The sequence below is a fragment of the Podarcis filfolensis genome (assembly GCF_964270895.1).
Source record: "Podarcis filfolensis genome assembly, chromosome: 1".
In the NCBI taxonomy this organism is placed as follows: domain Eukaryota; kingdom Metazoa; phylum Chordata; class Lepidosauria; order Squamata; family Lacertidae; genus Podarcis; species Podarcis filfolensis.
Window position 1 is genome coordinate 16,794,487 of NC_139604.1, and position 27,074 is coordinate 16,821,560.

The window sequence follows — 27,074 nt, forward strand, 5'->3', positions numbered from 1 at the left end:
TTAATAAGTTGTAAACCGCTTTGAGATTTTTCTTAAAAATATAAAGCGGTATAGAAATGTAGTAAATAAATAATAATAAATAAATAAGTTACCTCCACATTGCACACTGCTCCGCACATTAAACACTCACTTCCATCTGAGACTCAGGAAACACCGGGAAATGAAGGAAATGAAGCCGCCATCAGAGATGGTAACAATGAAACTGACCAATCGCTGTGCTAGATTCTAACTCCTACTTCACACATTAAATGCTCGCTTCCATCTGAGACTCAGGAAACACTGTGACAGGAAATAAGACCGCCATCGGGGGCAGCAACAGAACTGACGATTCACCACACTATTCAATGGAACTGATGATTAACTGTGCTAGAGAAGAAACTTTTAAAAAATAATAATAGTTGCTTCTCCCGTTAGATTCACAAAATGCTTACGGGCACATGTACCCCTGCGTCCCCCCAGAAAAAGCACTGATCAGAGAAATGTTGGGGGACACACCTCTATTTTCATTGAAGAAATGTTGGAGGGTATGGAATAGGGTGTCCCTATTTTCATTGGGAAAGTGTTGGAGTGTATGTTCTTCTTTGGTGGAGGCCTGGTGCCATTTTATTATTTCGCCTCAGGTTCCAAAATGCCTTGGGCCAGCCCTGTCTGTGGACCAGTTGTAGTCTCAAACATCTGGAGGGCATCAGGTTCCCAGACTACAACTCCCATCATCCCACAGGCCATACTTGACTGGGGCTGATGGGACTTGGAGTCCAAAGCTTCTGAAGGGCACCTGGTGAGGTATATTTGCTTTTATTATCAATATCTTTGTGACTTGAATGAGAACAAAAACACATTTGGCCTTGCAGAGGCTTTCTGAGGGAGAAGAACAACAATGCCACAGTGGGAGGCCTGAGCTGTGAGCACCTCTGACAAAAACAACACCTAGGCTTACATCGGGAAATCAAAGCTTTTGTGAAAAGGATTTTTTTAAAAATAAAAATAAAAACCCACATCCGAGGCGAGCAGGCATCGCTTTGGCCCTAGTCCTGCTTACTCACAGGATACATCACAACTTGGAATGAAAACGGGGGCTGTAAACGCTCAGCCTCTGCCGCATTTTAAATAGCTTTGTTCCAGATTGAGCGATCATTGTAATTAAAGTGAAGCCGACTGTCACCCAAATTGAAGCTACCAAATTGCAGGTCTGAGAGGTGATGCAGAAGCAGGTATCCAGCTGCCTGGCAATCCAAAGGCATAAATGAAACTTTCGAGTTTGCATCCGCTGAGAGCGTCGTCAGGTTGGAATCCACACAGGAAACGGAAGTGGAGAGGTTCCTGGTAAACTGGGCACGTCCATTTTGAAAAAAGAAGCCCAAGAGGCTCAGTGGTTTAGACCACAGCGCCACCCGCGCCCTTTACCCGCCGATCAGTATAGACAGTGAACAGGTAAACGGAGCCGTGATCTGATTCAGGATAAAACAGCTTCCTAAACTCAGAAGGCCTTTTCGTGTGTACCTAATTTAGTTGCATTTCCTAATGCAATTATCTCATTAATACACATGACTAAATTAGGACCTGTTGCCTTTGTCCATGGAGTTTTCTTGGCAGGGATACTGGAGTGGCTTGCCGGTTCCTCCTCCAGCAATGACAAACCTAGACAGCATCTTAAAAAGTAGAGACATCACCTTGCCAACAAAGGTCCGTATAGTAAAGCTATGATTTTCCCAGTAGTGATGTATGGAAGTGAGAGCTGGACCATAAAGAAGGCTGATCGCCGAAGAATTGATGCTTTTGAATTCTGGTGCTGGAGGAGACTCTTGAGAGTCCCATGGACTGCAAGAAGATCAAACCTATCCATCCTTAAGGAAATCAGCCCTGAGTGCTCACTGGAAGGACAGATCCTGAAGCTGAGGCTCCAATACTTTGGCCACCTCATGAGAAGAGAAGACTCCCTGGAAAAGACCCTGATGTTGGGAAAGATGGAGGGCACAAGGAGAAGGGGACGACAGAGGGCGAGATGGTTGGACAGTGTTCTCGAAGCTACCAGCATGAGTTTGACCAAACTGCGGGAGGCAGTGGAGGACAGGGGTGCCTGGCATGCTATGGTCCATGGGGTCACAAAGAGTCGGACATGACTAAACGACTAAACAACAACAACAAATTAGGACCATGAATTTCAGTGGGTTTACTCTGGGTAAAACCATTCTTCTCCTCATATACTCTTGTACATATGCCCGTTTCCACTGTTCTGGTTAGAATCTGATAGTTGTGAGCATTTCCCCCCTAAGAAGGCATTTTATATAGATTTCTATGGAGTAGTCAGTTCCAAAATGAATACGGCTATTTATGACAACCAGATCGTAAGCATTTCTTACCACCTACAGCTTTAATCTGTTTATTATACACGCTGTGCTTTTTCGTGTTAATAGGGAGAGTGAGCATTGCTGAGGCTAATAGTTAACTCAATTGGTGAGTGTGAATAGCACCGCAGCCAACATGAGGCCAGTGAAAAACAAGGAGATGTTCGCGTGCTCAGAGGAAGCTTAATTTGCAGAAGTACAAAAGGTAGTTAAACATCTCAAAATCAACAATAATAATAATTTGTTGTTGTTGTTGTTGTTGTTGTTGTTGTTATCCAATGCTCAGTAGCCATGGGATGTTGAATGTGAATTGGAAAATAAAATGTATGTTGTGCTGGGGAACAGAAAACAACTGGAATGCCTTGCTTCTGCCCCTACGGGTTATATTATCCTGAGGGGTAAGGATGGGAAAATCTGTCAATTTTGGTTCTCTCAGTTTTTCTCGAACCTCAGATTCAGTCCTCTACATTTCTGCAGCAATTTGCAATTTTTAAAAACAATCCTTATAAAATTCTTCAATGTTTTAGGGTGAATTTCTTCTCATAAACACACACACACACACACACACACACACACACATATATATAGTTTGGACTAATGACATTTCTGCAAGCCGTTTCCCCTAACATAATGCTTTTCTGTATGCCATTTTCACAAATATATATTTGGTTTTTAGGCACACTTTCTCCTAAAACATGCATTTTTGCAAACACTGGCTGGAGAATTCTGCACCGGAGAATTCAGATAAGTGCAAATTTCAAAGCCCGGCTGTGTTTTAGTTCGCACATCGTTTCAGAAAGCACAAATCGGATGGATTCAGCTTTAAATGCACACTGAATCACATCTCTCCCCCTAAGGAGGATATAGTTGGCTAGCTTAAACCCAGAGTGAGCACCCATGTTGTCGAGTGATGATACACGTCATTATTTTGTTGCAGGTCCTGATTGCCAAAACTAAGTACTCAAAATCACAAAACCTATGTACTTTTGTAGGTCTGATCCTGCCCAATAGAGGGTGTCCTTACACGTATTTTCTTTCTTTGGTGTATATAAAAAGAGCAGGCACACTGACTGTATTCTTGTTCCTAAACCTAATCCAGGATAAGATTCCTGGGAAACTGATTTTGCCAGTGTGCTGCAGGAGTTGCCTTGGTTGCCCGGTGCTGATTGGCTGGTAGCTGTGATGTCACAATCCCCATTGTTCCCATGAACAACCTGCAAGCTAGTTTGAAGAAATTCATTCCTGTTTGTGCTTTAAAAAGAGAAAGAACAAACTTTCCCTTGCTTGAACGTACAAATATACTTTCAGCTCGCTTAAAGCATGGGGGGGGCAGCAAGGCACATTGTTGATGTTTGATGCTTTATTATTATTTTTATGTGTGTTGGAAGCCACCCAGAGTAGCTGGGGCAACCCAGCCAGATGGGTGGGGTACAAATAAAAAAATATTATTATATATATTATTATTATTTCAGAAAGGATCGTCTCCCAGCCCGACATGGAAATGTCAAGGATTCGAATTTGGGACCATCTTCATGAAAAGTAGGTGCTCTTCAACCATGCAGTGGCCCTTTCTCAAAGTCAGAAACCTTCCTAAGGGGAAACACTCAATAATGTTGGGAGCTGGGAGATGCCAGACCCCTTTAATCCCTGGATCCAGCAAGTGTCAAAAGATAAGCCTGCTAATTCTGGGAAATAAGTCAAGCTAGACTTGGGGGGGTTATTAGGTTGTTTTTGTTTCGATTATGCATTTTGTGTTTTTACACTGTGATTTTATCCTGTGAATTGCCTTGAGATCTGCGGGTATAGGGTAGTATACAAATGATGATGATGATGATGATGATGATGATGATGATATGACTGATGAAGTGCACTTCTGCTTTCAAGAGGGTTTTTTTTTTAGTTTTTCATTACAAAATTATCAAAGTAAATGTTCTGTCCATCAGCAAATGTTACCTCTGTATAAACTCTTACCTTCAGTTATTACATTGATATACATTTTATTTTAAAAATATACATTTTATTTTAAATATATACATTTTATTTTAAATATATACATTTTATTTAAAAAATATAAAGAGCCTGATCCAGGCCATGCAAAGCATTTCCCCAAGGCTTTAACTCTAAGCATACCTGCCAGGAAAGTGGGTTAGATTTGCATTTCAATGCAACCCTACCTACCGTATTTTTCGCTCTATAAAACGCACCAGACCACAAGACGCACCTAGTTTTTGGAGAAGGAAAACAGGAAAAAGAATATTCTGAATCTCAGAAGCCAGAACAGCAAGAGGGATCGCTGCGCAGTGAAAGCTTCAGGGATAGCTGCGCAGCCTGCATTCGCTCCATAAGACACACACACATTTCCCCTTACGTTTTAGGAGCGAAAAAGTGAGTCTTATAGAGCAAAAAAATATGGTAATTTGCACTTTGTCAGCAAAGGTTGCTAGGTTCTTAGCCGGAGCAATTAAAATAAGGTCCATTATCTGACCGTTGACTCAGGACCCTAAACTGCGTTTTTATATTTAATTCCCATTTTCTTCCGTGTATATTGTAATGTTCTCTTGCTACTATGGCCATCGGCTGAGGCGAATAAAGTTTCTATTGATTGATTGCACATTGTCAAACAAGACATTAAGCAAAACACAGCTACAATTAGGAATTTGCACTTCTCGAAATTTTGCAAGAGAAGCTATCTACCCCAAAAAAATGTGTACAAAGGTGCATTTATTAGGGGAAAGTGTGCATTAAAATGCATACGTGCGAAAAATAACCTGCAAAGATACATTATATTAAGGAAATTTGTTTGCAAAAGAAATGTATTAAGCAAAATTGAATAAAAAAAATTGTATTTTAGGAAAAATGTGCCATGAAATGCAATATTTTGTGCGACTCTTTTTTTAAACTGCAAACTGATGCAGAAATATGATGCAGAAACTGATTTTAAGATTGGAATAATTAGAAATGGCAAGAAACCAAGACTGAGCTATCGGTCCAGCCTCACACAAACCTGAGAGACAAGTTCCAATGAGCACAATGAAGTGAGTAAGACTTCAGCGTAAGACAAAGTGCATAGGATTCCTCTTTAAGTTCTACTTATCTGAGCAAGAGTTTGACTAGCCTATTGAAAATGATGAGCCTTAGCAGTGCTTAGCCTTGGTGGATCATGCCCTAAATCTCAGAAATCTAGAGAAGGATTTGGTTTGATTTACTGCGTTTGGGCTTCTTTAACAACAGCTCAAAGCATCCCAACAATAGCAAAACATGAAAAAGGTATTAATTGCATTTTGCTCAATATATCTGTAGGAATTCAAGGTTCAGTGGAGCACAGCAGCACATTTCGTCCCCTCAGAGATATCCTGGGCTCTTTTTAAAATCTTCATCTTTCATCCCTTTTCTTTCTTTTTTTAAAAAAGACTCAAGTCCTCTTCCATAAGGAAATAGAAGGGAGTAACCAGTGCCGGATTTACGTATAAGCTAAACAAGCTATAGCTTAGGGCCCCACTCTCTTGGGGGCCCCAAAAAAATCTAAAGGGAAAAAACTTGGATGTACTTTGATAAAATACGTATTTTGTTACGTGCAAATGGCTTTAGATACCTCTTAGGTCCATAAATTACCACATAACATATATTCAACACAAAAACTAGTGACAATTTGTTGTTGACAAAGAACAGCTGGACATATAAAGGGCCCCTTCAGTAGCTTAAGGTCTCATCAAACCTAAATCCGGCCCTGGGAGTAACATGCTTTACTCTACTCCAAAGTAAAAAAAAAGGGGGGGAGTAAGCCAAATCTCCCCACATCCTGATGTTCTGGCCAAGGTACAAGGGTGAGAGAGAGAGATAAATGTCGAAACTACGGAACTAAATACAATATCAATAATAATAATCGCCCAACTGACTGGGTTGCCCTAGCTACTCTGGGCGGCACTCAACATAATAAAAGACAGCAAAACATTAAACATTAAAAACTTCCCGATACAGGGCTGACTTCGGATGTATTTGGAAAGTAGTGTAGTTGTTTATATGGAGCAGCACCCAGTGTCAGACAAGTGTATTCCTGTGAAGGGATCTTTCACCCCCTTTCTCTCCTCCTCTTCTTCCCTGCAGTCACAATCTCCAAATTTGCTCAGATTTCGGGTGCATATTGGAAGAATCTGTTCTTCCATTGCTGTCCCTCCTGCAGGCAAACCGGCATCATTTTGTTTTGCCCATTTTCTTTTTTTAAAAAAAAATAATTTTTATTAACAAACCAATCAAATCACATTAGTTCCAAATTACAGAGCCAAATTTTAAATTTTTGTTGGCGGTGCCCATGCTTCGAGCTCAGAAAGGAATCCAATCATCTCTATTGCTGGTGCTTTGATGTTCACAGTTCTGTCCAAATAATGTTCACAGTTCTATCCATTCCTCTCTTTGTTGTTTTCCTCATCTCTTCTTGTTGTTTTCGTATATTTTTCCTTTCTTTGTGACCTCTGATAGTCTCCACAAGCGAGTTGAAAACAAGCGTTTTTATATTCCTGTGTGGATTTTTCCATTCATCCAAGAGTCATATTCAGACAGCAGACGCATTTCATCACTTCCATAGAAAACAATCTTAACGTCTGCTCATTTTCAGATGCGCCTACTTAGGATTTTGCTCTTTGATTCAACTCACCCTGCATGTATTCTGAAGTTCTCCCACCCAACCAATTTCTGATTAGGTCTGCAGAGGCCCTTGGCTACTGACCAGCAAAGAACTTTGATTACTATGAACTGATTAGTTTCCATTGGTTTACGGGTTGTAATGTATTGTTTTATGTCAAGTTTGCAGTTTTTTCGCTTTAAAAAAAGAAGAAGCTATACAAGACCATTTTCAAGTTCTCTTGATTATTAAGTTTATATATATATATATATATATATATATATATATATATATACTGTTAAGCGTAAGAACATCTCTATTGTTTCTCTACCAATAGGGTCATCTGTCGCGAACATGTGTGCAATAATGATAAAAGGTCTATTTTCTGTTCCGTTTGCACATGACCCTAAAAAATAGGACATTATTATATTATATTATATTATATTATATTATATTATATTAATGTTGCAATTTCCCCAGAAATCCCCCAAGTAGCCTGAAAAAAATAACCCTTCCAGCATTTCAACAATTTTTACATTCTTAGCAGTGCCTCAGAAAATCTTAAAGCTACAATAAGAACATTTCTGTGTCATAGGGGCAGGGCCCAGGAACTGGCATAGTACCACATCTTTTTGCAGTGAGTAATCTCAGGTGTTACTTCCAAGGTAAGTTTGTACAGACAAGTGGGTATATCATGTTGTTCCCCACCGGAAGCAATGAGTGATGGGCTTTAATGGTGAGAAGGGAACAGATAGAAAACATCAAGTACAATATTGACTGGGAAAAGAATCCCATCCATGTAAATTTTGCCTGGGGCTCTGCAGTGAAAATCTTGGCATTGGGCCCCCTTGGTAGAAATGAACTATTCCCATGACTTTGGTTATTGTGGACTGAGGCTTTCTACTGTTTTCTTTCGCAGTTTAGAACCAGATATTAATGATGTGGTAATGGAATTTTCTTAGATACAAAAATTATTCTACAGTCGCTTCAGGCACCAGCTCTCTCCTCCTGGTTCTTGGCTCTGAACAACTTGTTGCAAACAATGACTCTCTCTCCAGACAGGTGTAGTTTGACTCTTAAAAGCCAAATGCACTTAAACACCTGGTTGTTTTCGTATTTATCTGCTGCTTTTATGGCTGCACTTTTCAAGGATTGCCGGTTTGTTTTCTGTATTCCATTTATCTTCATTTTTGTTCTTATGAGTTCCCTCGAGCTTAGCGAGGAGGCAGGATGTAAATGAATGGATGAATAATGCTGCGATCCAACTGAAAAACAGAGTTTGGCTAACCTGAGGCCTTCCTGATGTGCTTGGATTCCTGCTGCCATCACCCCCAGCCAGCTAAGCCAATCATTGGGGGAGCTGTAGTGTGGAAACATCTGAAAGGCCACAGGTTCTCCACCTCTGAGCAAAATGATTTTTGCCCCATGGATTTCAGGATGGAAGAGTGCTTAACTTTCCTTCTGAAGTCAATGGGGGGCTGATGTTTTGATTTGATTGAGTGGAACAAACAAAGAAAGCAATTAAAGGGAGGGAACCCTGTCAACACACCCACGTACCTCATTTTTGTTGGATCTTGCATTTCTTCTGAAGTCCCACATTGATCACATGGCTCGCTGTTCAACAACGGCCTTTCCCCCCTGAAAAACAAATGGAGATCAGCTTGTTTTGAGCTGCATTTTCAAGCAAATGGAACTGCCTCCTCTTGTCGTGCTTGCCGCGCCTCAGAAGAGCATCGCACATAAATGCCGGGAGATTTCTTTTTAAATGAGCTTTTTTAAAACAAACCCCCCCCCCAGAAAACAAAAAAAAAACAAGCTCTCCATCTGAAACTCCATCTGAAAATCATTTGACTATTATAGCCATTTCACTAACTACTTAATTACAGCCATCTATCTACGTCTGTCTCACCCTGACACCCACAGATGCATCCGCCCACAGAGATCTACCCACGCAAACCTCCTCTCTGACTCATGTGACGAATGGTTGTCAAAAAGAAAAGGGAAAACAGAGGAAAGAAAGAAATCCCCCACTCCCTGCCAAACGCAAACACTTTCTTCAAACGTATGCTGTTTCCTTTTTATCTGTTTCCGTGTGTTTCTGTGAGTCATCCGATCGGTCTCTGATCTAAACCCAGGAGACGAGAACCTACATGTACGCTGCAATTGCGTGCATTCGGCTTAGATTATTGGTGGTTGTGCAGCCACCTTAGAAAACGCAAGCAGCTAATATTCTGAAATTCTCACTCCACCCCCATCGAAAGCATAGCCTTTAAGAAGTGCCGTTTTTACTCTGGAAGATGGTGAAGAAAATATCGGGGTGAGAACTGCCATGAAGCAAGAAAATCTGAAATATAGGTGCACTCTCTCTATACACACACAGATCTCAATAATTACTAGTATTTAAGAACATAAGAACACAATAAGAACTTGCTGGATGGAGTCCACGGCTCAACTCGTCCAGCATTTTGTTCTCACAGTGGCTGACCAAGAACAGCCTTAAAGGTAAAGGTAAAGGGACCCCTGACCATTAGGTCCAGTCGTGACCGACTCTGGGGTTGCGGCGCTCATCTGGCTTTATTGGCCAAGGGAGCCAGTGTACAGTTTCTGGGTCATGTGGCCAGCATGACTAAGCCGCTTCTGGCGAACCAGAGCAGCACACGGAAACGCTGTTTACCTTCCTGCTGGAGCGGTACCTATTTAGCTACTTGCACTTTGACATGCTTTCGAACTGCTAGGTTGGTAGGAGCAGGGACCGAGCAACGGGAGCTCCCCCCGTTGCGGGGATTCGAACCACCGACCTTCTGATCGGCAAGTCCTAGGCTCTGTGGTTTAATCCACAGCACCACCCGCGTCCTAATTTAGTCATGTGCATTAATGAGATAATTGCATTAGGAAATGCAACTAAATTAGGTACACACGAAAAGGACTTCTGAATTTAGGAAGCTGTTTTATCCTGAATCAGATCACGGCTCCGTTTACCTGTTCACTGTCTATACTGATTGGCAGGTAAAGGGAGCGGGTGGCGCTGTGGTCTAAGCCACTGAGCAGGGACTGAGCAACGGGAGCTCATCGCGGGGATTCAAATCCCCAACCTTCTGATTGGCAAATCCTAGGCTCTGTGGTTTAACTCACAGTGCCACCGGCGTCCCACAAGAACAGCCTTATACTCCGTAAATGTGTCCAATTCTCTCTTAAAGCCATCCGAATTTGTAGTCCTAACCAACTAATGTGGGAATGAGTCCCATTGTGTCAGGATGCTGTCAGCGGCTCCCAGCTGGTTGCTCAGGAAAGTATAAAGACAAGGGAAAGTTTCTTACCGTCCGCTTTTATTTCAAACTTTACAGAGAGAGGCTGTAGAACCCAGCCTCTTGGATAATGGCGTCGCAAGGGAATCTCCACCGCCCCCAGTCTCTCCTACTTCCTCATTCATCATCATCATCACCTTCTCTATAGGTGCTGCTATGTGCCCACTGTCTTCAAGCTCCTTGCTCTCCTACTTTTAAGGCTCGCCGGGTTCTGGGAGATGAGGGGTCTAGAATACTTTCTAAATTCACTATGTCAGTCAGCTGCTGTTCAAGTCTTGCCTCCTTCTCTCCCATGATTCCCCAGCTTTCCCCCTCATCTGCCTCTGAGCTGTGACCTCCTTCAACCCCCTGTTGAAAATTTAAACTGTCTTCCTCTTCCTCCCCCATGGAAAGGTCAGGTCTTCACTGTTCCTTCTTTGCCCAGTCCCTGACACATTGCTTAACTATGCACTGCATGAAATCATACTTTCTTTTATCTGTCCAGAATCTTCCAGCTTCAAGGGATGCCCATGAGTTCTGGTGTTCCTCTACCCACCCTCTCCATGCCATACCAAATTTTATAAACTTCTGTCAGGTCACGGTTCAAATCCCCACGACGGGGTGAGCTCCCGTTGCTCGGTCCCTGCTCCTGCCAACCTAGCAGTTCAAAAGCATGAAGTGCAAGTAGATAAATAGGTACCGCTCCGGTGGGAAGGTAAATGGCGTTTCCGTGCGCTGCTCTGGTTCGCCAGAAGTGGCTTAGTCATGCTGGCCACATGACCCGGAAGCTGTACACCAGCTCCCTTGGCCAGTAAAGTGAGATGAGCACCGCAACCCCAGAGTTGTCCGAGACTGGACCTAACGGTCAGGGGTCTCTTTACCTTTACCTTACTAAAGAGAAGTTAAAACTTAAGTTGACCAGAGTGGTCAGGGCAACTCAGTCAGATGGGCAGGGCACAATAATCGTCGTCGTCGTCATCGTCATCGTCATCATCATCATCATCATCATCATGAAGGTGACTTACAACATCCCAGTCCTAAGCAGTTTTACGAAAAAAAGCAAGTTCCATTAAACCAATATATTACACTACTTTCCTTTCTCTTTCTCCACTCCTTTCCCCCACTTTTTAAAGTTCCTCTCATTTATCACATTATTTCTTTTTAAATGAAAATCTTTCAATAAAATATCAATTAAAAAAACCCTGAATGGGATACATGTGAGTTAATATATACATATATCATTAGAATCGCAGCGTTTAGAATGTACAGTGGTACCTCTAGTTACGAACTTAATTTGTTTCAGATGTCCGTTCTTAACCTGAAACTGTTCTTAACTAGAGGCGTGCTTTCGCTAATGGGGCCTCTTGCTGCCACTGCGCTGCCAGCACACGATTTCCGTTCTCATCCTGGGGCAAAGTTCTCAACTCAAGGTAACTCTTCCAGGTTAGCGGAGTTTGTAACCTGAAGCGTTTGTAACCTGAGGTGTTTGTAACTCAAGGTACCACTGTACTGGCTTAGTACTTTTAATCAGGCGTAATTTTCTGGCTTGAAACCCAAGTGGGATTTAAGAACGATACAATTGTGCTGTCAATAGTACATGGTCACTTTGTTGAGTAAGCCTGGGCAATTTTTAGACTCATCAAATGGATTGAGGCCCACCAGCCAGGGATGGCGGCCCCACGGGTCTTGAGACCAGTCAGTTTTTCTGCCAGCCTGTGAATGCAAAACAAAATTTAAAAGGGTGTGCCAAGGAGTTTCGAGCATTAGGAAGTCACAGAACATGGCCTGGGTGCTGCATTCATTGTGTGCAACAACTCGCAGGTCACAAGTTCTGCCGACGTGCTGTCAAGGCCCACTCACAACACCTAGCAGAGATGGAGGCATGCAGGTTCATACCACCTGCTTGGTCCAATAAGGCTCCTCTTTTGGAAGACCTAGAACAGCAGTTGCTTGCTAAACACATGCCTGTTAAAAAATATAACGGGTCAAGCAGCTTGAGAAATTAAAAACACCATGACAGGTCCAAATTTGCAGGCTAACAAGCTATTCTGCAACTGCAGAAGTGGGAGGATGAAAACAGAGAATAATTTTTGCAATGGGGCCAGTTAGCATCCAGTCATGATGTACTCAAGGAACTTAAAAACAGAAAGCGTAATGCTGGTGGTCAACAAAAGAGGTTTAAAACTCTCTCGAGGCAAATCTTAGAAAACGTAGTATAAACACCGGCAACTGGGAAACACTGGCCTGCGAGTGCTCCAGTTGGAGAACAGCCTTTACCAAAGATGTCATGGGCTTTGAAGACGCTCGAACTCGGGACACAAGGGAGAAACGTGCTAAGAGGAAGGCACGCTTGGCAAACCCTCACCGTGATCAGCTCCCACCTGGAAACCTATGTCCACACTGTGGAAGGATGTGTGGATCCAGAATCGGCCTCCACAGTCACTTACGGGCTCACTGTTAAAACTGTGTTCATGGAAGACAATCTTACTTGGCTACGAGTGATCACCAAAGAAGAAAAAAGACTCAAGGCTTTGAGTATAAGTCAAGTAGTTATGGATTTAAAGTTATGTGCACCATGAGTTCAGTCTTCTCTGCTATGCTGAAATGCATTGCTTTTCTGTTTTAATTGCAGATAAATGTGCAGATATTCTCCTGCATTATCATATGCAAATACTGTGCAGATCTCTGCCCTCTGTGGCGCTGTATGTGTGTGGCATTTATTTATATTTATCTTTTGACAATGCATCAGCTTAGCTAGCTTGTTTCCATTTGTCAGGACTGCCAGGATGAGTCCAACCTACTTGCACCTCCGCCAACCTCGTATACACTTTCCCCAAGGAGTAAGTCCCATTCAACTAAACAGGACTTACTTCTGGGCATAGGAATGCCCTGTAGGTTTGCTAAGTGCCTAGCATTACACAGTGTTGATGTACTTGATTTATGACCTCATTTATGAATGGGAAATAAGAGGTACCAGCTGGAGGTATCCACACTGCCACTGAATCATTTTCAAAATAATAAGTGTTAGGAGAATCAATAAAAACAACTGAAATTAGACACTTGAGGGCAGGGCCTCCTTTTGCTCCAACAAAAAGAGATGGCAAATGTCTCTTTAAAAAAAAAAGATATTTATTAGGGTTTTCCATTTTATACAAACAAAGAGAGAAAGAAAAAAATTAAAAAGAAAAAATATTAAAAACACATAAATTTCATAACTTATTTTTCAATAACATATTTCCCTGACCTCCTCATGCCTCCCCTTCTTGTATTCCAGTTCAAATTGTTCATCCAGCAAATCCTTATCTCATAGCATTACAGCTAAAAACCTTATTTTCTATCCATCTTCTTAAATTATTGCAACTTATACTTCTACTTATATACAAAGAAAAAGAACTATTTTTTCATATTCTTTTGTACCATTACAGCTAATAACCCCTTAATTTCAATCCAACATCACTCAATATTCCTTAATATTACAGTATTTTTGCAAATAGTCTCTGAATTTCTTCCATTCTTCTTCTGCCGACTCTTCTCCCTGGTCACGGATTCTGCCAGTCAATTCTGCCAATCCCATAAAGTCAATCAACTTCGTCTGCCATTCTTCCAGAGTGGGTAGATCTTGCGTCTTCCAATACTTTGCGATGAGTATTCTTGCTGCTGTTGTAGCATACATAAAGAAAGTTCTATCCTTTTTTAACAGCAATTGGCCGACTATGCCCAAGAGAAAGGCCTCTGGTTTCTTCACAAAGGTATATTTAAATACCTTTTTCAAATCATTATAAATCGTTTCCCAGAAAGCCTTAATCCTAGGGCACGTCCACCAAAGGTGAAAAAATGTACCTTCATTTTCTTTACATTTCCAACATTTATTATCGGGCAAATGGTAAATTTTTGCAAGCTTGGCTAGGGTCATGTACCACCTATATATCAAATGTCTCACTGGTCTCTAAATAGGCTTGGCATCTCCTGCTGGATTCATGTATCAGATGTGGCACTCATGATAAAAGAAATTAAACAGGGCCAGATTAACTGCTAGGCTAATGACCACTACATTCGCAAAGTGATTCCTAGCCACTGCCCCATAAGATCAGATGCACTCATTTCAGTACATGCAATCTCCACAAATGCACATGTTCACCCTAAACTCACTCTCACTACTTTCCCTTCTGCATGGCAGATGACTGGTGCAGATGAGAGTCATCTGCGGAACCTACGTGATTCAGGCTCCATATACACTACGTATACACGGAAAGCACATTCAAAGCATGTTCTTTTCCATCAAGCATTCTGAGCACTGAAATTTACCCCGCAGAGAGTTACAATTCCCAGCAACTCTGTAACAAACCAAAGAACAACGTCACCTAGCAATGCCATTTTGGATTAAAGCTGGCTGGGGTGGGTGGGAGTGGGGATTTTATAAATTAATTAAAAGATTGGTAACCAGCCTTCGGACTAAAACTTTCCAAGGTGACTAATAAGACATCATATAATGAACCGTGTAAACATACTTCAAGGACCGCCTCTTTCCATATGAACCTACCCGGACCCTGAGATCAACTTCTGAGGCCCTTCGTCACGTGCCTCCTCCACGAGAGGTCCAGAGGGTGACAACACGAGAACGGGGCCTTCTCTGCAGTGGCTCCCTGTCTGTGGAATGCTCTCCCCAGGGAAGTTCACCTGGTGCCTTCATTATACACCTTTAGGCGCCAGGCAAAAACATTCCTCTTTAACCAGGCCTTTGGCTGATTGACATCCAATACCCTTTTAAAATGTGTGTGTGGGGGGGTGTTATTGGGTTGTGTCAGGGAACTGTCATCTGAGACGAAGGAGGTGAAAGGGCTCATGGAGGGTGAGAGAGACCACTCAGCGGAGGAGGGGACCAGCAGGGGGAGAAGTGGAGTTCCAAGGGAAAGTGAGTCGGAGGGAGGGCTCAGAGACACTTCAAGCGAGAACAGTGGGGAGGTTTCAGGACCTCCCGTAGGGACACCCACTCCTCGGCGGAAACTGTCACGCCGAGAGTCCAGAAGACGCGTTTCCGTTAAGGAGCTTTTATGCTGGAAGAAGTTCCGTAAACGCCCACTGTCCGATTCAACGAGCGATTGATGGAGCCATGCTTAAGGAGCTCCATCACAGACAGAGGTTTGGGAACTTAGCCAAACTCTGAGGGATCAGGATTTTACGCACAAGCAGCTCACCATCCCATCACAGGTTGTTTTTGTTTTGATTAGGTATTTTGTGTTTGGATATTGTGATTTTATCTTGTGACTCACCTTGAGACCTGTAGGTATAGGGCAGTATACAAATTTAAAGAAGAAGAAGGAGAAGGAGAAGGAGAAGGAGAAGGAGAAGGAGAAGGAGAAGGAGAAGGAGAAGGAGAAGGAGAAGCAGACTGGATTCTTAAAATGTCTGCTACACTGGTCATAGCACCAGAAGTAAGACAAGGCGCTGTTCCAAGCAACCCAAAAGCACCCAATGCCATAAAAGAAGGAGCCATATAAATGTCCCTAGGTGCCACCACCGAGAAGGTCCTGTTTTGTATCACCACCTAGTATAATTCAGACAGTGAGGCACAAGAAGCAGGGCCATGGAAGAAGATATCCATATTTACCATTGCACACCACCCCAATTTCTGAGCGGTGCAATATTCCAGGGGTTCCAGGCACGGTGGAGGGTTTCACAGCATTAACACCCCAAAAGGGTCTTCTTTCTCCCACAGCCACAGCCTTGGATTCAAATATAGATCCAGCATGGCCCTCTCTCCTGCTTGCTACTTTGATTCCAGCTCACATCACTGCAATTTTCAGCTCTAAAACTCTGGCTTTGTCTTTACCAACAAGCTGAGTTGGGAAAGGGGGCCCTATCCACTTGCGTCTCGCACAGAACCGCTTCCTTTGTTCCCCTTAATGGCTCATCGCCCAGCTAACCCCTCACCAGGAGGCTAGCCTGGCTATTCCAAGAATCAGAAGCCTTGATTAAATTCTAACACTTGCCGGATCCAGGGATTAGAAGGGTCTCGGCATATAGGCTAACACCCCAAACCCCTAACAATACGTAGGTTCACATGGGCTCAGGCCATTTAGGGCTTAAAATGTCAAGCCCAGCACTTTAAATTGGGTCTGGAAACCAAGTGGGAGCCAGTGAAGTAGATGCAAACGTGTTTCCATACCCATCTGTCAACACCCCAATGGCCACATGTTGCACCAACTGCAATTTGTGGGTGCTTTTCAAAGGCAACCCCACACAGAGCGCATTGCAGTAGTCTAATCTCGATGTGACTAAGGCTTGATTCACCCCGCTCACTTCACAGCACTCTCCCACCGCAGAGCAGGTCTGAGTAATCTATGTGGCAGTTGTTTGCAAGATGCGATGTGCTCTCTGAAACGATTCCTTGTGGCTGCTGTTTTGCGATGGACGTGGTTTTTCATTGTTTTGTCTGGAGGCACATGTTAGATTTTTAAATGTGTTGTTAATGCTGCTTGATTTATGAGGGGGGGATGTGACACAGGTCCACACACACACACACATTTGTGTGGCTGGGCCAGAAAGCTGTTGGATAGGGTCCAAAATCATTACAACCTTGAGAAGACCCCCAGCATGTACAGTGGTACCTCGGGTTACATACGCTTCAGGTGACATAGGCTTCAGGTTACAGACTCCGCTAACCCAGGAATAGTGCTTCAGGTTAAGAACTTTGCTTCAGGATGAGAACAGAAATCATCCTCCAGCGGTGCAGCAGAAGTGGGAGGCCCCATTAGCTAAAGTGGTGCTTCAGGTTAAGAACAGTTTCAGGTTAAGTACGGACTTCCGGAACGAATTAACCCGAGGTACCACTGTATACTAAATCTAGCATTCTCCTTGCCCTGGGTTTATGTCAAACTCCCTGCAACTCAAAAATCCATCTGTTTATATAAGATACAGAAGCAGCCGGCACATTCACAGTGAAAGGAAAATCTGGGATACTCTTGGCTTGGCGAATGTACAGAGAGCGGAATACTCTCCTGGAGAAGACTCCAGAGTAACGAAGTCATACGGTGTTATGTACTGAGTTGAATAGGATCCAAACTGCAGCAGTCTGATTGGTCCTAGAACAATAGGATTCAGAATGCAGCAGTCTGATTGGTCCTAGAACAATGCAGCAATATGATTGGTTGGCAGGAACCACCCAATCATGCTCCAGATAGAAGTGAATCCACAACCTGATTGGCTTACAGTAGAATTCCGGAATTAGCCAATCATGTGCAGCCCATTGTGTAAATAATGTATATAAAGCAGATACCTTGAGGGGACATTCATTCATTCCTCCTCACCACTATGAGCTGAATAAAGAGCATGAAATCACTTTGCGACTCTGAGTATATTTCACTGGCGACGAAGGTGGGATCCCGCTGAGCTGACTGCCACACACAGCACCGCAGCACCGCCACCTGCCGCACCGCTGCCTCGCACCGTGTATCCAGGCTTCAGCTCCGGGACACAAGGAACTCAGAATGGCAACCGACAGCAGCTTCTCGCCGTTCAACCCAGCATCTGGAGACTGGGAAGCGTACGCCTCCCGTTTCACCTTCCTCCTAGAAGCCAAAGGGGTCACCGATGAAGAAGACGCCAAGAAGAGGGCAATATTCTTCAGCATCTGCGGAGAGGAGACGTTTGAAATCGCCCGGGCTCTCCTTGCACCCGAAGACATCGCTACTGTTCCATACAAAACAATAATGGAGCAGCTGAAGGGGCACTTTTCGCCACAGCCCTCTGTGGTGGCTCGTCGAAATGCCTTCTATGCAAAGCGGCAAGCCCCTGGGGAAACCATAACTGGGTTTGTGACCTCTCTCCGCCAAGCTGCCCGGTTCTGCAACTTCTCAGAGCTGGAGAACATGCTTCGTGACCGCCTCGTCGGTGGCCTGAAGGATGAGAAGCTGCAACGACGCCTCTACGCTAAGAAGGACCTAACGTTCCAGGTCGCTCTGGAGGAGGCCCTGGCAACGGAAGCTGCCGAGAGGTCGACGCAAGAGGCACGGCCGAGCCAGCCGTCCCAACCGAGGGTCCACCACGAAGACCTCACCGACGACTCAGGATCCAACAGGGACGAGGTGCACCGAGTACAGCAGCGCACTCAAGCAGCCCACATACCACAGCTGCCTCGACGAGAAGCAGGGAACTGCGCAAGCTGTGGAGACAGTCACGAGAGGAGGACCTGCCGTTTCCGCAACGCAGAGTGCAGGCAGTGCAGAAAATTGGGACACATCGCCCGGGTGTGTCGAGCTCGGCCCACCCGACGCCAGGCATCAGATGACCAATCCAAGAGCCCCAGGTCCCGGGGCCCAACACACCAAGGCAACTCGACGGAGCTCACGGACTTCCAGGTATACCAGTTGCCCCACCCCAACGTAGAGAAAATTTATGTAGAGGTACAGATAGAGGGGGCCCCATGCCGCATGGAGCTTGACACGGGTTCAACTCTATCCATAATCTCGGCAAGGACCTTAAGGAAACTGTGTCCTACTGGGGGTCCCAAACTCAGGCCGGCCCCATTCACCCTCCGGGACTTCCAGAAACGTAAGGTCCCCACAATGGGGGTGGGGACCTTCAGGGTGCAATACCGAGGGCGGACGCGGCAACTGGACTTGCTTGTGGTCAAGGGCCCCTACATTAGCTTACTGGGATTGGCATGGTTTGGACCACTGGGGCTAGCCGTCACCGGGGTGAACCACACTACCTTACAAGTGGACGTGGACGCCATATGCAAGGAATTTCCGGGGGTTTTTGATGGGAAATTGGGACAGTATACGGGCCCCCCCATTGCTCTACAGCTTGACCCCGCAGTACGACCAGTCAGGCTCAAGGCCCGCCGGGTCCCGTTCGCCCTGAAACCCCGTATAGACGAGGAATTGGACCGACTCGTGGAGCAAGGAGTGCTGGAGCCGGTGCCTAATGCCCCCTGGGAAACCCCAATCGTCACACCCGTCAAGCCTAATGGTTCGGTCCGCATCTGCGCAGACTACAAATGTACCATAAACAAGGCCCTCACGGCCCATGCATACCCAGTGCCAGTGGTCAGCCATGTCCTTGCCACCCTGGCTGGGTCGAAAATTTTTGGCAAGCTGGACTTGGCCCAAGCATATCAACAACTGCCAGTAGATGAGGCCACAGCAGAGGCACAGACGATTGTGACGCACAGAGGAGCGTTCAGGGTAAAGCGGCTGCAATTTGGTGTCAGCGTGGCACCAGGCATATTCCAGAATCTAATGGACTCTCTCCTTAAAGGGATTCCTGGCGTCACCCCCTTCTTCGATGATGTGTTGATTGCCGGGCCCACACCAGAGGAGTTTGAGGACCGCCTCCGCACCGTTCTGCACCGTTTCCAGACGGCGGGTCTCAAGGTGAAGCGGGAAAAATGTCTACTAGGAGTGCCTCAGGTGGACTTTCTGGGATTTATGGTGGACGCACAAGGGGTCCACCCGACTGGGGACAAGGTACGGGCCATTTGTGATGCCCCAGCGCCCAAGAACAAGACTGAACTTCAGGCCTTCTTGGGACTATTGAACTTTTACCATTCCTTCCTTCCCCACAAGGCGGCGGTAGCGGAGCCCCTACACAGACTCCTGGACAAGCGGGCCCCTTGGGTGTGGGGCCAGCGCCAGGAGGCCGCATTTCAGGCAGTCAAGGACTTGCTTGTCTCAAACTCGGTCTTGGCACACTTCGACGAGAGGCTGCCGGTGGTGCTAGCATGCGACGCCTCACCCTATGGCATTGGCGCTGTCCTGGGACACCAACTCCCGGATGGAAGAGAGGTACCGGTGGCATACTTTTCCCAGACACTCAACGCAACCGAGCGGAACTACTCGCAAATCGACAAGGAGGGTCTGGCAATCGTGAAGGGAGTAAAAAAATTCCATGATTTCTTGTACGGGCGGCCCTTCACCGTGGTGACTGACCACAAGCCCTTGCTTGGCTTGTTTGCCTCCGAAAAGCAGACCCCCCAAGTGCTGTCTCCTCGTGTCCTCAGGTGGTCAATTTTCCTTGCCAGCTACCAGTATGCACTGATTCACCGCCCTGGGAAGGCGATGGGCCATGCGGACGCCCTCAGCAGGCTACCACTACCGGAAACAGGCCCCGACCCAGCACCTGCACAAGAGGTTATGAGCCTGGAGCTGCTTCCCGACCGCCCCATTCAGGCACAAGAAGTTGCACACCATTCCAAGAAAGATAGGGTCATCTCCCGGGTCCTGGACTGGGTGTGGAGGGGATGGCCCAGCAGCAGCCCCGGGCCAGAATTCGCCGGCTACACAACCCGCAAACATGAACTGTCGGCCCACAAGGGGTGCCTGTTATGGGGAAGCAGGGTCGTTGTTCCCCAGCCCCTCCGCAAAAGGGTCCTCACAGCCCTACACGAGACACACCCAGGGGTAGTAAGAATGAAGGCCCTTGCCAGGAGTTATGTGTGGTGGCCGGGGATCGACGGAGAGATAGAGGCCTGGGTGAAACACTGCCAGGCCTGCCAAGAATCCCGCCCAGATCCCCCAAGGGCCCCAGTCCAGTCCTGGGAGTCCGCCCGAGCACCATGGTCACGCCTGCATGTGGACTTCGCTGGCCCCTTTCAGGGGAAAACATTCTTCATAGTGGTGGACTCCTACACCAAATGGCTGGAAGTCGCACTGGTACCGTCCACTTCTACGTCCGCAGCCATCCGGGTACTACGCAGGCTGTTTGCAACCCACGGGCTCCCTGACACTCTCGTCTCAGACAACGGGACTGCATTTACGTCAGGAGAATTCCAAACCTTCACAGCACAGAACGCCATCCGCCACATCCGTTCGGCGCCATTCCACCCTGCCACCAATGGCCAAGCAGAACGCATGGTGCGGACCACCAAGGACACCCTTCGCCGCATGACGCAAGGGGATTGGGAGTACCGCCTTGCCACATTCCTCCTAGCACAACACAGCACCCCCAGCTCAACGACTGGCCGGAGCCCCGCTGAACTACTAATGGGTCGGCGCCTTGCAATCAGATTGGACCGCCTTCACCCCGATAGAGCTCAGGATGAGGAAGTGGTGGGGGAAGGCAGGAACCCCCGGACCTTCGAGGCCCAGGACCCAGTGTACGCAAAGAATTTTGGGGCAGGCCCAGCATGGGTACCCGCCACAGTCACCAGGGTCACTGGTCCCGTGTCGTACGAGGTGCTAACGGATGGGGGGCAATGCTGGCGCCGCCACTGCGACCAGATACGGCGACGATTCACGGGAGAAAACCAGGAGGAGGAAAGGTCAGAGGAGTCCCAAGGGAACAGAGGGGCAGTGAGGCCCATAGAGCAGGAGGGGCCAGCAGGAGAGGCAGAATCAGTAAATACAGAGAGGACCCGCGAGGCCGAAAGGACACCGGAACCAGAACCACGACTGAGCGAGCCGGTTGCGCCAGACCAAACAGCCCCATCACAGCCAGCATCCTTGGAACATGAGCCAAAACCTGAACCCCGGACCAGGGTACACCCCAGGCCGCAACGCACACGTAGGCCACCGGCGTACCTCGAGGACTATGAATGCGACCTCCCGGGCAGGACTGGAACTTAGAGGGGAGGGGTGTTATGTACTGAGTTGAATAGGATCCAAACTGCAGCAGTCTGATTGGTCCTAGAACAATAGGATTCAGAATGCAGCAGTCTGATTGGTCCTAGAACAATGCAGCAATATGATTGGTTGGCAGGAACCACCCAATCATGCTCCAGATAGAAGTGAATCCACAACCTGATTGGCTTACAGTAGAATTCCGGAATTAGCCAATCATGTGCAGCCCATTGTGTAAATAATGTATATAAAGCAGATACCTTGAGGGGACATTCATTCATTCCTCCTCACCACTATGAGCTGAATAAAGAGCATGAAATCACTTTGCGACTCTGAGTATATTTCATACGGAAAGGAATGGAAGCAAGCCTGTTGCTCACATTCGTGCGGAGACATGCTTGGTGCAAATAAATCTCTGGAGGAGACGTTGTTGGCTTAAAGGCCTGCGTGTTTGTGTCATACATTCTGCGATACAGTGCAAAGCCCTGCTGCCCTTTGGCCCAGCCCTGTCTATGTGTTCATTTTCTTAATTTTTGATTGTTTAAAATGACGCTCTTCACATCAGATTTTATTTTTTTTAAAAAATAAAGAGGAAGCATTGTTGCAGACACGCTTGCCAAGGAAAACACAAGCTGTTTCTGCTCAGGCAGGGTACTTACTGCATGATGCGTCACAGGAAAGGTTCTGTCGGAGTGGAGCGGGATGGTTTATTATTTTAAAACCTCTTTGTAGTCAATGAAGCTTGCGTTTCTAGCATGTACATAAATTGGCCGTGGTATAATTAGCCAGGCTACCGCTGCCGATTAAAACGATAAATCCTTGCAGCGAAGAAGTGTTGAAAGCAAATGAGCGTGTCACATTCTTCTTCTTGGATATAGGGAAGTGGGGAGTTTGTAGCAGACTTAAGTAGACATGAGTTTTAGCTTTTAACTGGTCTGCTTTAACTTGCCACTAACCTTATGGGCAACTCCAGCAAAATCAAAGGGGGAATGGGCTACACATGGACTACCAGGCAGAGGGCCTTCTCGGTGGTGGTGCCTGCTCTGTGGAACTCCCTTCTGTCAGACGTCAAGGAAATAAACAACTCCCTGACTTTTAGAAGAAATCTGAAGGCGGCCCTGTTGAGGGAAGTTTTCAATATTTGATGTTCTATTCTGTTTTTAATCTGTTGGGAGCCACCCAGAGTGGCTATTATTATTATTATTATTATCATTATTATAGAATCATAGAATCATAGAGTTGGAAGAGACCACAAGGGCCATTGAGTCCAACCCCCTGCCAAGCAGGAAACACCATCAGAGCACTCCTGACATATGGTTGTCAAGCCTCTGCTTAAAGACCTCCAAAGAAGGAGACTCCACCACACTCCTTGGCAGCAAATTCCACTGTCGAACAGCTCTTACTGTCAGGAAGTTCTTCCTAATGTTTAGGTGGAATCTTCTTTCTTGTAGTTTGGATCCATTGCTCCGTGTCCGCTTCTCTGGAGCAGCAGAAAACAACCTTTCTCCCTCCTCTATGTGACATCCTTTTATATATTTGAACATGGCTATCATATCACCCCTTAACCTCCTCTTCTCCAGGCTAAACATGCCCAGCTCCCTTAGCCGTTCCTCATAAGGCATCGTTTCCAGGCCTTTGACCATTTCGGTTGCCCTCCTCTGGACACGTTCCAGTTTGTCAGTGTCCTTCTTGAATTGTGGTGCCCAGAACTGGACACAGTACTCCAGGTGAGGTCTGACCAGAGCAGAAAACAGTGGCACTATTACTTCCCTTGATCTAGATGCTATACTCCTATTGATGCAGCCCAGAATTGCATTGGCTTTTTTAGCTGCTGCGTCACACTGTTGGCTCCTGTCAAGTTTGTGGTCAACCAAGACTCCTAGATCCTTTTCACATGTACTGCTCTTAAGCCAGGTGTCACCCATCTTGTATTTGTGCCTCTCATTTTTTTTGCCCAAGTGCAATACTTTCCATTTCTCCCTGTTAAAATTCATCTTGTTTGTTTTGGCCCAGTTCTCTAATCTGTCAAGGTCATTTTGAAGTGTGATCCTGTCCTCTGGGGTGTTAGCCACCCCTCCCAGTTTGGTGTCATCTGCAAATTTGATCAGGATGCCCTTGAGTCCATCATCCAAGTCGTTGATAAAGATGTTGAATAAGACCGGGCCCAAGACAGAGGCCTGTGGCACCCCACTAGTCACTCTTCTCCAGGATGAAGAGGAACCATTGATGAGCACCCTTTGGGTTCGGTCAGTCAGCCAGTTACAAATCCACTGAGTGGTAGCATAGTCAAGACCGCATTTTACCAGCTTCTTTACAAGAATATCATGGGGCACCTTGTCAAATGCCTTGCTGAAATCAAGGTAGGCTACATCCACTGCGTTCCCTTCATCTACCAGGCTTGTAATTCTGTCAAAAAACGAGATCAGGTTCGTCTGACATGACTTATTTTTCAGAAATCCATGCTGACTATTGGTGATCACAGCATTCCTTTCTAGGTGCTCACAGACTGTTTGCTTAATGATCTGCTCCAGAATCTTCCCTGGTATTGATGTCAGACTGACTGGGCGGTAATTATTTGGGTCCTCTCTTTTCCCCTTTTTGAAAATAGGGACAACATTTGCCCTCCTCCAGTCTGCCGGGACTTCGCCTGTTCTCCAGGAATTCTCAAAGATGACTGCCAGTGGTTCTGAAATCACATCTGCCAGTTCTTTTAATACTCTTGGATGCAGTTCATCTGGCCCTGGAGACTTGAATACATCTAGACTAGCCAAGTATTCTTGTACTATCTCCTTAGTTATTCTGGGCTGTGTTTCCTCTGCTGAATCATTTGCTCCAAATTCTTCAGGTCGGACATTGTTTTCTTTATCGGAGAAGACTGAGGCAAAGAAGGCATTGAGGAGTTCAGCCCTTTCTGTGTCCCCTGTTTGCATTTCACCATCTTCTTTGTTTCTTTGTTCTTCCTTTTGCTATGAACATACCCATAAAAGCCTTTTTTGTTGCTTTTAACCTCTCTAGCAAGCCTGAGTTCATTCTGTGCTTTAGCTTTTCTGACTTTGTGTCTACACGTGCTGGCTATTTGTTTGAATTCCTCTTTGGTGGTTTCCCCCTTTTCCATTTTTTGTACACATCCTTTTTTAATCTTAGCTCAGTTAAAAGTTCTTTAGATAGCCACCCTGGCTTCTTTAGGCACCTTCCATGTTTCCGTCTCATTGGTACTGCCTGAAGTTGTGCTTTTACTATCTCCCTCTTAACAAACTCCCAGCCATCATGAACTCCCTTTCCTTTTAGTATTACTGTCCGTGGGATCTCACCCAGCACTTCCCTAAGTTTTATGAAGTCGGCTTTCTTAAAGTCAAGAAATTGAGTCCTAGTATGCTTGGCTGCTCCTTTCCGCTGTATAGTAAACTTCAGAAGAGCATGATCACTCACGCCTAATGATCCCTCCACTTCTACTCCACTAACCAGGTCATCAACATTGGTTAGGACCAGATCTAAAATGGCTGTTCCTCTTGTTGCTTCTCCCACTTTCTGGACAATGAAGTTGTCTGTAAGGCCAGTGAGGAATCTGTTTGACCTTATGCTCTTGGCTGAGTTTGACATCCAACAAATATCCGGGTAATTGAAGTCCCCCATTACTACTATCTCCCTTCCTTTTGCATGCTTGGCCATCTGTTCCAGGAAGGCATCATCTATGTCTTCCGTTTGGCTTGGGGATCTATAGTAAACTCCCACAATGAGGTCACTGTTATTCTTCTCTCCCTTAATTTTGACCCAAATGCTCTCACTTTGGCTTTGAGGTTCTAAATCTTGGATCTCTTCACAGGTATACACATCCCTGACATATAACGCCACTCCTCCTCCTTTCTTGTCTGGTCTGTTTCTCTGAAATAGATTGTATCCCTCCATTATTACATTCCAATCGTGGGACTTATCCCACCAGGTTTCAGTGATGCCTATTATGTCATATTTAGTTTGCTGTACCAAGAGCTCAAGCTCATCTTGTTTATTTCCCATGCTTTGCGCATTAGTGTACAGACATTGAAGTCCATTAATCATTCCCCCGTGTCTCTTATTTAAGGATTTTTTCCTCCCACCACTAGGTCTGCGTGCTGTTTACTCCATTCGGTCTATGACATTTGGATGATCATCTTCATCAATTGATAGACTCCTACCTTCAGGAGCACTGTCTCCCTCCCCGACATTAGTCAGTTTAAAGCCCTCCCGATGAGGTTTCTGAGATTTTTTGCAAAAACATTCCTCCCAACCGTTGTGAGGTGCAGCCCATCGCTTGCCAGAAGTCCATCTTCAAGAAACTGCAGTCCGTGATCTAAGAATCCAAACCGTTCCTGTTTACACCATTTGTGAAGCCAGTTGTTCACTTCCACTATTTTTCCCTCTCTCCCTGGGCCACGTCGTTCAACTGGGAGGACAGATGAAATGACAATTTGTGCATTTAATTGCTTCAATTTCCTGCCCAGAGCCTCGTAATCTCTTTTGATCTTCTGGAGGCTATTGCTTGCAGTGTCATTGGTTCCCACATGAACCAAGAGGAAGGGGTATTTGTCAGTGGGTTTTATGATTCCTTGCAGTCGTTCAGTTACATTTTGGATCTTAGCCCCGGGGAGACAGCACACTTCCCGAGACATCTTGTCAGGCCCACAGATCACTGCTTCTGTTCCCCTCAGTAGGGAATCCCCTATCACCACTACACGCCTCCTCCATGCTGCCCTGCAAGCTCTGATAAGCTCCTCCCACAGCTAATCACCTACCTCAACAGAAACCCTGCCCCCTCTGACCTTTGCACAGGGAGAGCAGCTAATCAGCCACAAGAAACACACACAAGAAAACCCTTTTTGTTCCTTCTTCAGCTGCTGCCCTGCAAGCTCATTCACGGAACTCATAATGGGTAAACTAATGGGTTATCATTCACGGAACACATAATGGGTAAACTAAGAGTACCTGTTTTGGATTTTCAATGAGCAGGAGGTGAGTGAAGAGTTGTCATGGGCCAGGAGTCAACTTCACCTGCTGAACATCAGCCTGAAGGGGGAGAAGGGGGAGTGACTCCACCTGCAGCTGATCAGCCTTCAAAGCCAGGAGGAGAAGGCACTGATGAGAACCTTCTGGCTTCAGCCTTCTTAAGGAGAGCTCTCAGCAGCCATCAGATGCTGGAAACAATGCCTTGTGGTTCCGGACTCTACCTTTCTGCTCTCTGCTCATCACCTGGACCCTTGGCTCTGTGATCATCTGGATTCCCTGATCTGTGGAC

At 45.7% G+C, this 27,074-nt stretch overlaps 1 long non-coding RNA gene across 1 annotated transcript; it reads left to right on the plus strand.

Annotated features, from left to right (window-relative positions):
* The first annotated feature begins 2,418 nt into the window (after positions 1–2,418).
* Positions 2,419–27,074, plus strand: LOC310743617. The gene is made up of 3 exons (XR_014539117.1): positions 2,419–2,550; positions 3,818–3,884; positions 26,789–27,074. It is a non-coding gene; the product is annotated as an uncharacterized lncRNA (long non-coding RNA).